At 45.7% G+C, this 13117-nt stretch overlaps 1 protein-coding gene across 2 annotated transcripts in view; it reads left to right on the top strand.

Annotated features, from left to right (window-relative positions):
- The window catches only part of ATP10B (ATPase phospholipid transporting 10B (putative)), a 620908-nt gene that overhangs the window by 286561 nt on the left and 321230 nt on the right, over positions 1 to 13117 (top strand). The window lies entirely within an intron of this gene.

Raw genomic sequence — 13117 nt, forward strand, 5'->3', positions numbered from 1 at the left:
CTCTCGCTCTCCCTTTTGCTCTCTCTCCCTTTCTGTCTCTCTCTCTCCCTTTCTCTCTCTCCCTTTCTCTCTCTCTCTCCCTTTCTCTCCCTTTCTCTATCTCTCTCTCCCTTTCTCTCTCTCCCTCCCTTTCTCTCTCTCTCTCCCTTTCTCTCTCTCCCTTTTTCTCTCGCTCTCTCTCCCTTTCGCTCTCGCTCTTTCTGTCTCTCTCTCCCTTTCTCTCTCTCTCCCTCTCTCCCTTTCGCTTTTGCTCTCTGCCTTTCTCTCTCCCATTCTCTCTTACCCTTTCTCTCTCTCCCTTTCGCTCTCTCTCCCTTTCTCTCTTCCTCTCTCTCATAGCGCTCTCACTCTCTCTCCCTCCCATCTAGCTGTCTCTATCTCCCATCGCGCTCTTGCTCTCTCTTTCTCCCATCATGGCCTCACTCTCTCTTCCTCTCTCTCATCGTGCTCTCACTCTCTTTCTCTCTCTTATGCTCCCATCGCGCTCTTGCTCTCTCATCCCTCTCTTTAATTTTTCTGGAGAATATTTTATTTTATTGAAACTCCTTTACTGCTCAAAGTAAAGTGGCTGAAACAATGTTTATCCTCTGTATAAAAAGAAAATACAGTAAAATTAATTCAACCCTAATATTTGAAATTTTGGTTACTCTATTATGTAACGTGTGATACTTTCTAGTAATTACTTACAGGTTAAATTACGAAAACATTTGTTTCTTTCTTCTTTGAGAGCAGATTAATAATGAAGAGCCTATTGTCTGACTTAGATGCTATTATTTATCATCTAACTCTGTAAAATCAGTGTCAAGAATTTTATTAAACCTTGATACAAGATTGTTTTTCCCTACAGATTTCATATAATGAACAGTGTTGGTACAAACACATTCAGTAATATTTCGAGTTCTGGGAGATATAGCTAGCGAGACTGACTTGTTCTGACAGCAGCCTGTCTCATGTAGCTGCAGGGCCTTGGAAGTTGTGATCAAGGGACCACGACGTGCCCCAAGGCATTTCTCATCATCTCTGGCCTATTAACTCACCCTACAAATCTGACTTGTCTGGCAGAATAAAAAATATTTGTCAATGTGTAGGACAAAAAGTCATTATTTCTGATATTGGACAGTTAAACAACATGTACATTGTACACTGATAAAATATGTCTACCTTTTCATATAAAATGCTGTTTTAAGTGCAAATTATCTAATACCTATTGAATTTATATATTCTATAAAAGTACTGGGACATGCTGTGGATAGGTGATAAGTTTGATTCTGGGAACACTCCTCTAAAGGGAATCTGTCAGCAAGTTTTGCTATGTAATCCGAGAGCACCATAATATAGGAGCAGAGACCCTGTGTCACGCACAGTGTAGGAAAGACCAAGTGCAACACAAAGGTATGAGGGAAAGGCAACCCAACAATAGGAAAGGTGGGAGTGGAGACCCCTAGGCAGATCTGACGTCACCCTGTCTGCCCTAAACGTCCCTATATAGGTTCTGCACCTATCGCTGAGCAGGAACATAATTGCTGCCTGACCCTGGCTATAAACCCATCTTAGAGAATGACGGGATGAGCACTAGAAGATCCCCACTATGACTAAAGACAGCTGGGATAGACGAACAAGGGGAACAGGAGGGGAGGATGAAGCTCAGCACAAACTTCCAGTAAATAAAATTCAAAAATTTATTAAGTGAAAAACATAATTAAAAACAAAACCTGGTGCATTTCTAGTACGTCAGTGCCCTTAGTCATAGGAAGACATGCCAGAAACGCATCAGATCTTGTTTTTAATTATGTTTTTCACTTAATAAAGTTTTGAATTTTATTTACTGGAAGTTTGTGCTGAGCTTCATCCTCACCTCCTGTTCCACGTTGCTGCAATCACCGGCTGGACTAGCACCTTCCAAGAACATATCGAACTAGGACTTCCCATTGCACGGTGTGGTAAGCTGTTTTTTCTTCCTATACTACTAAACAAGGGGAACACTTATCTTGAGTATACTCAGAGAAGTAACATAGACGTCTTCCAAACACCAAAGAAGAAGATGGCCAACTGCTATAGCTTCAAGCCTCAACAGACGGAAATGGAAATATCACCGGCAACTCCTAGCAGCAGGCTGGGAGTTTATAAACCCCCAGCTACAGGTGTGTCAATTAGAACCGGAGAAAGGTTATCATTGGGTAAAAGAGTCAGAAGGGTTAAAAATGTGTCTGCAAGGCAAAACACAGAGACCTTCTACAGCTAGATGCAGTGCGACTGTCTGCAGCCTCTGACACACCCGTGACACCCTGATTACAGAGCTGTGTCCCTTACTAGGCTGTGTGCTTCTCTTTCAATACAATCAGTGTTTTATCAGCAGGAGATTATGATTGCAGGACTAGTTGTCTCATGCCTCCTAGTCCAACCCTGTCACCAGCACTGATTACCAGCTCTTTGTCGCTATACATTGTATGCAGAAAGTGTTGTGTAGTTGGGTTATACACAGTGCAACTAAGATCTGCTAGATCTGAAGCAGAGAAAACTGTGAATTTGTCATAACTGCTGCATCCAGTAAGCTACTTGAAACATCACTGGAATCAGGGTCTCTGTCCCTTAATAGTGCTGCAATCAGATTACGTAGCAAAAACTTACTGACTGATTCCCTTTAAGAGGCTGTGCTGCCATTAAAATCCAAGATAAAATTCCATTTATTTCATATTTTATGAGATCTCATCCACTGACAGTGAAATCATCTCAGAACAACCACTGTTACTTTGTGCCCAATTATCACCGACAATACAAATGTGATTGTCTTAAAAGCTGAAAAACCCAATTCAAAGACCTGGATGTTCAGTGGATGAAGCACCCATTTCTATTGCCGACATCAGTAATTGGACGCCTAAGGAATTCCATATGAAATGTAATATTTATAAAAAGACGCAAATGTGAGAAAACAATGGAATAAACTAGCAGAGAGACTTTCAATTACATTGGTGGTTATATATAGTTAATTCCCAGGTTTAATAATGACTTTCTCTGAGTCATTTCTTCAGGCTCACAAGTGTAAGCATGCAGTGGCGGTTATGAATCAACTCTCGATACAATCCATGTGCATTTGTTTGTGTATTTTGGCTGCTAATTGCCAGATAATTAGCACCATACACACAATCTTATACTGACTGGCAAAAAAATATTTGCATATTTCTCACATAAGATAATGTAACATAAGTGTGTTGTATGATGGCGAAACATTCAGCTTGCCAGGGGGTGACTCATGGCTTATTCATGGGATGCTGCTCTGGAATGCTCGGTTAGAGATAGTTTATAGTCCTGAATGAATCCATTAACACGGCTGGAATTTGTGAGTATTAATCCATCACATGCAGGTAAATAGTTTGACTGATGCTCATGGTCCTTAGGTGGAGAATATACATTGTATTGTCCATGTATAGTCCGACGCTGTCACAGACCAGTGTCATGCAGGTGTACGTCCATGAGAAGTCCACGAAAAGTTGTACTTGTTTTGTAGAATGTGAAATCTAGACATTTTTATTTTACAGTCATTGTCGTCCTGTGTGTTAAACTCACTAAATATTTGCCTAGTGCCAGCATCTCGTAAATCCCTAACCCGGCATCGACCGTAGAGTACCAATATGTTATTAAATAATGTCACCCACCTGTGCCCACTCTTGCCTAAAGGTTATTCACCAGTGCAGTAAGGAAAGCGGGTCCTCAGACTCCGTGTGGCCACCGGAGAGGTGAGGGAGGCTTTTAGCCTCGAGTTTAACAAGTCCAGCCCACTTCTGTCTCACCCGTTGTATACAAGAGAAGTTGGATGGCTTGGCGCTCATTCAGATGTCCGTTTTCACATACGCGTTCCATCAGCGTTTGTCATGGAAAGAACTTGTACCCGTTATTGTCTACAGTGCTGCTGACATGTCCAAGTATTTTGGTGGATCGACTGTCTGAGACACATCCAATTTAGATCCAAGTCACCACTGCATGTAGTTTTGGAAAAAAGTCAAGCAGTACTCGGATGTCATCCACTTGCCTTCCGTATGCCATCCATGTGCTGAATGATTTCCATTTCAATTTGAGAGAAGTAGCTCGAGAAAACTTGATTAAAAATTGATGAAACTGATGGTAAAAACTGTAATATCTCCATTTTTAGCATATAAGGAAAATAAGTGATTTCTGAATGAGACCTGACCTATTGAAATAAGGAGTCAGCCTGCCCCATCACACACAGCTTTAATGATGCGCCGACACGGAAACTGTCTTCTGTCTCCAGCATAAATTTGAAGTTCAGCTGCGAGGAACCTGCAGCAGTGCTGATATCTCAACATCAGGGCAGTTTGGATATTACAAAAACTTGCATAATTTTCATGTATTGTTACTAGGAACACATCTAGACATAATTTTTTCAGTGAACAAACCCATCAAAAAGGGGTGACTCGCATTTTCCCGTCTCCAATATCTTATCCCAATAAGTAGTAGGAGTAAGTGAAATAATAGTAGTAAAAGCCTCCAATTAAGAATGTAGCATAGGTTTTCTGATTCAATATGTTGCTTACCCGATGTGCAGGGCATTGCAGTAGCTAAAGTATCCATGGTTATGAACACTAAGAACTAACTGTCACTATATGATTGGATGTAAGTAGTGTTGAGCGAGCATACTCGTTACTCGAGATTTGCCGAGCATGCTCTGGTGATCTCCGAATATTTGGATGTGCTCGGAAATTTAGTTTGTCACTGAAGCTGCATGATTTGTGGCTGCTAGACAGTGTGAATACATGTGGGGAATTCCAAACAAACAGGCAATCCTCACATGTATGCAGGCTGGCTAGCAGCCACAAATCATAAAGCTACGGTGGCAGAAACTAAATATCTGAGCACATCCAAATACTTGGAGATCACCCGAGCATGCTCGGCAAATCTCGTGTAGCAAGTATGCTCGCTCATCACTAGTTGTAAGCATTGACACCTAAGCTACTGCAATGCCCTGCACATGGGGTAAGTGATGTAGGTTATCAGGTGAACTATACTACATTTCTAATTGGAGATATTCTCTAATATTATTATTACATCTACTACATAGGGATATCCCTTTATACTATATTGTTTTAATAAAACTGGAAGGCTTTTAAGTCCAATGACATTATTTTATTCCTCCTAAATGGGAGGAAAAAATTCTCTCTCACCCCCCTCACTTTCTCTCTTCCCCCTCACTTTCTCTCTTCCCTTCACTTTCCCCTCACGCTCTCTATTCTCCCTCACTCTCTTCTCCCTCACTCTCGCTATTCTCCTTCATTCTCTCTTCTCCTTCAATCTCTCAAATTCAAATGACTTTATTGTCAGGACTAAGTACATGTTAGCATTGCCAAAGCAAATGGTAAAAATAGGGGGACGGGTAGGGAGGCATATAGAAGTCCAGGATTTATCAGGCTCCTTTTAGAGGTTGGGGCATGTCCAGTGTGGGGTATAGGAGTCCATGACATATCAGGCTCTTAGTTGGGGGATAGGAGCATGTCCAGGGTGGGGTATAGGAGTCCATGACTTGTCAGGCTCTTAGTCGGGGGATAGGAACTTGTCCAGGGTGGGGTATAGGAGTCCATGACATGTCAGGCTCTTAGTCGGGGGATAGGGACATGTCCAGGGTGGCGTATAGGAGTCCATGACATATCAGGCTCTTATTGGGGGGATAGGAACATGTCCAGGGTGGGGTATAGGAGTCCATGACATATCAGGCTCTTAGTTGGGGGATAGGAACATGTCCAGGGTGGGGTATAGGAATCCATGACATGTCAGGCTCTTAGTCAGGGGATAGGAACATGTCCAGGGTGGGGTATAGAAGTCAATGACAGATCAGGCTCTTAGTCGGGGGATAGGAACATGTCCAGGGTGGGGTATAGGCGTCCATGACATGTCAGGCTTTTAGTCTGGGGATAGGGTCATGTCCAGGGTGGGGTATAGAAGTCTATGACATATCAGGCTCTTAGTCGGGGAATAGGGACATGTCCAGGGTGGGGAATAGAAGTCTATGACATATCAGGCTCTTAGTCAGGGGATAGGGATGTGTCCAGGGTGGGTTATAGGAGTCCTTGACATATTAGGCTCTTAGTCGGGGGATAGGGACGTGTCCAGGGTGGGGTATAGAAGTCTATAACATATCAGGCTCCTCTTAGTCTGTTGAAGTCTCTCTTCTCCCTCACTGTCTCTGTTCTCCCGCACTCTCTCTCTTCTCCCTCTCTCGTATCCCTCTCTCTTCTCCCTCCTACTCTTTTCCCTCTTTCTTTTCCTTCTCTCTTTTTCCTCTTCCCTCTCTCTTTTCCCTCTCTTTTCCCTCTCTTTTCCCTCTCTTTTCCCTCTCTTTTCCCTCTCTTTTCCCTCTCTTTTCCCTCTCTTTTCCCTCTCTTTTCCCTCTCTTTTCCCTCTCTTTTCCCTCTCTTTTCCCTCTCTTTTTCCTCTCTCTTCTATCTTTTCCCTCTCTCCTCTCTCTTTTCCTGCTCTTCTCTCTTTTCCCCCTCTCTTTTCCCCCTCTCTTCTCCCGTTCTCTCTTCTCCCGTTCTCTCTTTTCCCGTTCTCTCTTTTCCCATTCTCTCTTCTCTTTTTTTCCTTTCTCTCTTTCTCTCTCTCTCTTCTCTCTCGCTTCTCCTTCTCTTCTCCCTCTCTCCCCAAACATTGCCAACAGATTTCTGAGATAAGTCCATGTTCTGCATTTAGCACTGAACACTAACTGTCCGATATGAACCCCAACTTTTAACTTCGGGTTCTCACATCTCTACTCCTAAATTATCATGATAATGGTGTCTATTCCCATTATAAATGCACTCTGAGCTTTTTAACAAGCCTGAGAGCAGTTATATCAGAAAATGTACCAAATACATTTCTGCATAATGATGCTGCGTTCTCATCTATGGTCAAACAATGTGCCAAAATTCTAAAATACTCCTCAGTTTGTTTTTTCTTCTGAACGCTAATTGAAAGGGATAAGGTTGTTAAAGGGAACCTGTCACCAGGATTGGCTGATTTGAGATGCGGCCACCACCTTTCTGGCCTGATACAGCGTTCTCTAATGCTGTAAATTAGCCCGAAGCCTGACCTGTAAGACCGAAAAAAATAACTTTTATTCTGCTCAACTGGGGGGGCGGTCCGGCCCAAGGGGTATCAGTTATTGGTCGGGCGCCTCACCTTCTTACGATCGCTGTCTTCCTTCTTGCTTTGTGTGGATGATGTGTCCCTGCTTCATCCACACAGACTCACCGGCATCGCGCTCCTGCACAGGCGTACTTATCTGTCCTGTTGAGGGCAGAGCCAATTCCTGCAGTGTGCAGGCACTGGGCCTCTCTGACCTTTCCCGGCACCTGCACACTGCAGTACATTGCTCTGCTCTCAACAGGGCAGATCAGTACGCCTGTGCAGGAGAGCGGCATAAAGCAAGCAAGCAGCAGGACGGCATCTCATGAAGATGGGAGGCACTGGACCAAGAAGAGCGACACCCATCGGACCGGATCACCCCACAGATGAGTATAATAAAAGTTGTTTTTCTTCTCTTACAGGTCAGATTGGGGGCATTATAGAATGCTGTATATCAGCCCTGAAAGGTGGTGGTCATATCTCATATTGGTCAAACCTGTTTCCTTTTAAAGTATATACATGCAGGTTTATGCTCCCGACTGCAGCTTTCAGCAGACTCTGCCGCATCCAGACATTGTGAGATAATGATCTGCTTTACATGGGACGTCTACCATTGTCTTCATCAAATTTGGGGAGTACAGGAAGATAATGATTGTTATATATGTCCAAGTAAAACAGATAATTATCTCCCAATGTCTGAGTGCGGCTGTGTCTGCTGAAAGCCGAAGTCTGGAACAAAAAAATAAATTAAATTTGTTATGTTGTTGAAACTGAGATTGCTGCATCCATATAAAGAAATGCAATTGAACACCACTTCCTTAGCTTTGTCTCTCCAAAAATTTAGACCCGACTCACAATTTGAGAAGCACTGATGTAAAGAGTTTTTTCGAGTAAACGTTAAAAAGTAACTAAACTTGAGGATTGTCTTTAACTGATTGTATAGGAAACAACTTTTCTATTTGGAGGCTCATCAGAAAAACAGCGGATATATTCTAATATTCCTAAAACATAAAAACAACTGGCTGCACGATAATAACTCAGAAATCCTAACCTTTGGTTGGCACTTTTTTTCCATTATTTCCTATATGTTGGCTTAGGATGGGGTCGGACTTGCGAATGTGATGCGAGAAACTCGCATCAACACCCGGCACTCGGACCGGAGCGTGCGGCTGCATGTATTTCTATGCAGCCGCACAATCCGGTCCGATTGCCAGGTATTGATGTGAGAGACTCGCACCACACTCGCAAGTGTGACCCCGGCGTTAGTATGTCATACTGTAATTGCCATACTATTACTTTAACCTCTGCCAGGTTTCAGGGGTATTCCAACAAGAGAGAATAACCACTTAAAGAACCTCTGTCAGCAGGTTTTTGATATGTAATATGAGAGCAATATGATATAAGGGCAGAGACCCTGATTCCAGCAATGTCACTCACTGCTCTGCAATGCTGTCTCTTTTGTACAATAACTGTTTTCTCTGCAGCAGATCTAACAGTGCCCTGAATGCTGAGCTTTTTTTGTGCACTGTATATTGACAGAGAGCTGCTAATCATTGGTGGGAGCGTGTTTACACACAGCAGTTGACTTGAAGGCATGAGGCAGCTAGTCCTTTGGTAAAGATCTACTGATTAAACACTGATTTTTTTCCATTCTACATGACGGCACCACGAGAGAGGGGATCCGCCCAATGAGGACAGGAAACCTTCAAGATAAAAGGGGTGGCTCCTCTCTCCGCATCAGTTGGTTTCCTGTCCTCGATGGGGAACCCTCAAGATGAAAACCTCTTGAAGATTCTGGAAGAAAGAAAAGGATGCCTGGGTTGGGTGATTACTGGCAGGCACCGGTCTGCTACACCCGTCGCCAGGTACAGGTAGTCGCCTCATGGGCCATATATTCCTATGCCCCTCCCTGAGGGATTGCATGGCCACAGCCCGGCTGAAGTTTGATGCCTCGGAGACCACATTGGGTGTACCCTCCCAGATGCCAACATACCCGATAGAAGTCCACGGAGGCCACTTTTGTGCTCCCTCCCTGTGATGTGTAGTGGCCATGCAGCTCGTGAAGCACATCGGTGCCCGGGCAGAGGTAAGACTCCTTGGAGGACCCTCTCAGAATCCCTCCCCGTTGAGCCCCAGGACGCTGGTCACCGTTTGGGCCATAAAGAAGACGCAGTACCTGCAGAACAGTGGTGGCCAGTGGCGTGATTGCTCCCTCCAGGTAAAATCCAGCACAGGTATGGAGGACGTGGAGGTGACCGGGCGTCTTTGTAGCCAGGGGTGGTGCAGCATTATCGCCCCCTCCGGGCAGGTCCAGGTAGAGAGGGAGCGGCGGTGCAGGGTGTCATGGCGGCCGGGCGTCAGAAGAACGCCGGGAGCCGGGCACGCACTGGAAGTGACGCGCCTGATAGTGGCAGGACAGCGACGCGCACCAGGAACTGACCAGAAAGTCTCCCCGAGCGTAGAAAGGGAGCGTGCACCCAGGGGAAAGGCTGGCGCGCTCCGGGGCATGCACGGGGAGGAGATCAGCACACAACAGTAGTGGTTACTAGGGGTGCAAACAAGTCGGATGTAGTGCGCATGTGGAGAACACCCAGGAAGCGCAGGTGACCGTCAGGTGCAGGATCAACCAGGTGATCAGTTGATTAAAAAAAAAATGGGGTAATGCTGTCAGAAGTGCTGGCAGGGGTCACCAACCATTCTAGGTTGAATGTGACTGTTCTCATCTGAAAGCGGCAGCAGCTAACTTGTTAAGATTGAGAGCCTTTTTTGCCAGAGCACTTACAGCCACGCCAGGAGGTGCAGGAGTGGCAGTCTCGCTCAGATGAGAGGAGCCAGATGCGCCATAACTACAGTGGAAGCCGCTCGGACAGCGTACGGGAGGATCGTCATGGTGTTAACAATGGGGGGGTCCACAGTCCCGATGGGAGTCATGTGTACATACCAGTCAGCTTCCAGATCCGGTACCCATCTTGTGAAGCGTTCAAGTGGTGAGTGAGCTTCGAGAAAGTCCAGTACGATAATGTCTGTTCTCTTTCTCTCTCTCTCTCTCTTGTCTCCTCTCTCCCCTCTTCTTACATACATTGGTGGGGGAGAGCATTGGAGGTCCCTAAAAAAGGGGTAAGTTAAAAGCTAGGAATAAGGAATATTCCTTATGTAAAAAAAAAAGTCCCTTAGGAATAAGGGGTTGTGTCGGACCTGTACTGTTAGATCAGTAGCGGAAGAGACACCTGCTCTGCTGAGAGCTGGAGATCCCGGATTGTCAGAAGTCTACAATCAGGAAGGGCTTTGCAGTCAACAAACATGGATAGCAAAGCAAGGGATAGACCAGCCCCTCATTGATCTCTCAGGAAGACCATAGGGATCAGAGGAGGACTGTTAAATCTCGCTACTGAGAAGGTAGCTCAGATGAGAAAGATATGTTCCTAGTAGAGGATACAGTACGGACAAGCTTATTAAAGCAGTCTGACCTACCGTGGGGCTGGTAGATGCAAAAGCCATAGAACTTAGGTTCGACAAGCTTGCTATGAGGAAAAATGTAGTCTTCCCTATTTTTGGCAATGACTCATTAAAAGGGAATGGGAAAAACCAGAGAGGAAGTCCCATAATCAATTCCCTGTAAAGGAGGTACCCTTTTGATGAAGAGGCATTCTCATCCTGGGATGAGGCTTCGAAATTGATGTAGCGATATCAAAGGTTGCCAGAAATTCCTCCCTGCTCCTTAAAGGATTTAGGTTCCCTGAAAGAACCTCTGATAGAAAGACAGATAATTGTCTTAAAACAGCCTGGGAGTCCTCAGCTCAAACACTTAGACCGACCATCACGGCCACTGGTGTGGTTAGATCCCTTAAGATATGCATCAATAACCTAGAGGATCAGCTAGAGCAAAGAATCCCCAGGGAGACTATCCTAGAGGCAATGCCAGCCATAAGAGCAGCAGCAGTATTCCTAGCTGAAACTTCAGCAGGATTCAGCAAGGCTATACAGCAGATTAGGCCACCGGCCATTCTAGGCTGAGCGTGACTGCATACGTCAGGTAGCGTCCACAATGCAGCTTGAGGCTGGGCTTGGACCGGAAGGGGAGACCAGCCCGCAAGCACAAAGAACTTTAGCTAATATAGAACGCTGTGCAGGATGGCTTAACTGCTGGCTGTGGGACACATAGGCAAAGATGTAACTCTGCCCTTTACCGTGTGAAGGAAATTCCCTATTTTGGTTAGACATTGGATGACGTATGAGGGAAAACCGACAACAAAAAAGAAAATTTTCCCAAAAGACCGCCATCTTCAGGCCTCTTTTGGCGCTCTTTTCGGAAGGGCCGGAAATCCAGGAGATGACAATATAAGGATCAAGACAGAAACAGCTCTGACAAACGATCCATAGGTGGGAGAGGCTTCTATTGTAGCAAACCCTCCAAAGACACCAAAAGACCCTTCCAGTGACAGGCATTCTCAAGTGCACTTCCTCCCAGCTTGGGAGAGGTTCTCGTCCAACATCTGGATCAGGTCTGGAGTTAAGGTTCCACCACTGGCTTCCAAGAGGACATATGCAATCCTCTCAAAGAAAGACAGTCTGGAAGGGGAAACAACCTCACTCCTAGACAAACATGTCCTGGAAAAGATTTCGATAGAAGTCCCAGATAAGTTCCTGGAGGTCAATTATAATTCTGAAAAGACCTCAACAGGTATGTGATAATCCCAGTGGAGATAAGGCCAGCAGTAGAATTCCTCCTTCCTTGAATGTTATATAACAGTTCCGAGATCTCATGAACACTTATCACCAGATCTGATAATAAGGCCATATGTGGCGCCCCTGAGGATTAAGTTGCCACAGAGGTACTGCACCTCCTCCTGAGGTGTGGTACCCCACCATCCAGGTAGGTTGGAGGCTCCTGACCACGCTCCAACACCTGCATCCCACACAACACAGTAGTTCAGCAAAGCCACATTGCGGCTCCCTGCTTGGAATGTAGCAGAGCACCTTTGGTGGCTCCCTGCTTGGAACACGAAACGTGCTGGGAGGCGGGTGGAGTTAGAATACATAAAAGAACGGGAAGGTTTAGGATTTCAAGTCAGTCAGTCAGTCAGTGGGAGAGAGTGAGGAGAGAATATCCCTGGGAGAGGGATGGAGGAAGGAGGTGCTGCAGCAGACCTCAGTGACCTGGGTCTGCTGGCACGGGAAAGGAAAGAAGGAGAAAGACATTGAACAGAAACCTGATCTTCCATAAGAAGGAGAGACAAGTACGGAAAGAAAGAGTAAAAGGAAACAGAGGACGTGGGTTAGGAGAGAACCCTGCCTAGAAGTTCTAAGCGCAAGGCCGGGGCCCGGTCCCCGAGGTTGTATGGATACTAATGGTCCTACAGCAGACACCGGTGGAGTAGTGAGCTGTAAATGCACTACTCCCATTTAAGACTTGGGGGCACAACAGCAACTTGGATAGTGAGCCGGGACTCAGGAGTAAGGAGTCCCTGAAGCAGGCTACAGCTGTCTGCCGTACAAGTATGGTTCTTGGGAACATCTGTCAGGAGGAACTCCAGTGTAACTCAGTACTAGGAGTACTTCACACCAAAGGCGCTATAAGAGGAGACGTTCTGAAAGGCACATGTTGGCGGAGTGTTGGAAGGGAGTATTCCATCTGACCTAGAGGTTGACTGAGTCCCTGACCCGGAGGACACAGCACGGAGGCAGGCACCTGTGTGCACTACAGACTGTGAGTAAAGCTTTGGAACTACATGCCCTGGTGTCCTCCAATTATTCCTGCGCTAACACACCCTGTACCACTACATCGGGATACCAGCTTCTACACTGTGCCTCTCCTCTAACCCTACATCTACACTGCCCTGGGACTACAGCTCCACCTGTGGGGTGCTACACCATCTTGGCTGCACCACACCACCAGTCCCAGAGGATCTGCATGCAGCGTCGGCTTAACATCTCACTTGCTGTACACCACAGGTGGCGTCACGAACTATTCCATTAACTACATTCCACCATTCAAACTTCCCTT

Source organism: Dendrobates tinctorius, unplaced genomic scaffold, assembly GCF_039654945.1.
Source record: "Dendrobates tinctorius isolate UK_male_01 unplaced genomic scaffold, ASM3965494v1 ptg000067l, whole genome shotgun sequence".
NCBI classification, from domain to species: domain Eukaryota; kingdom Metazoa; phylum Chordata; class Amphibia; order Anura; family Dendrobatidae; genus Dendrobates; species Dendrobates tinctorius.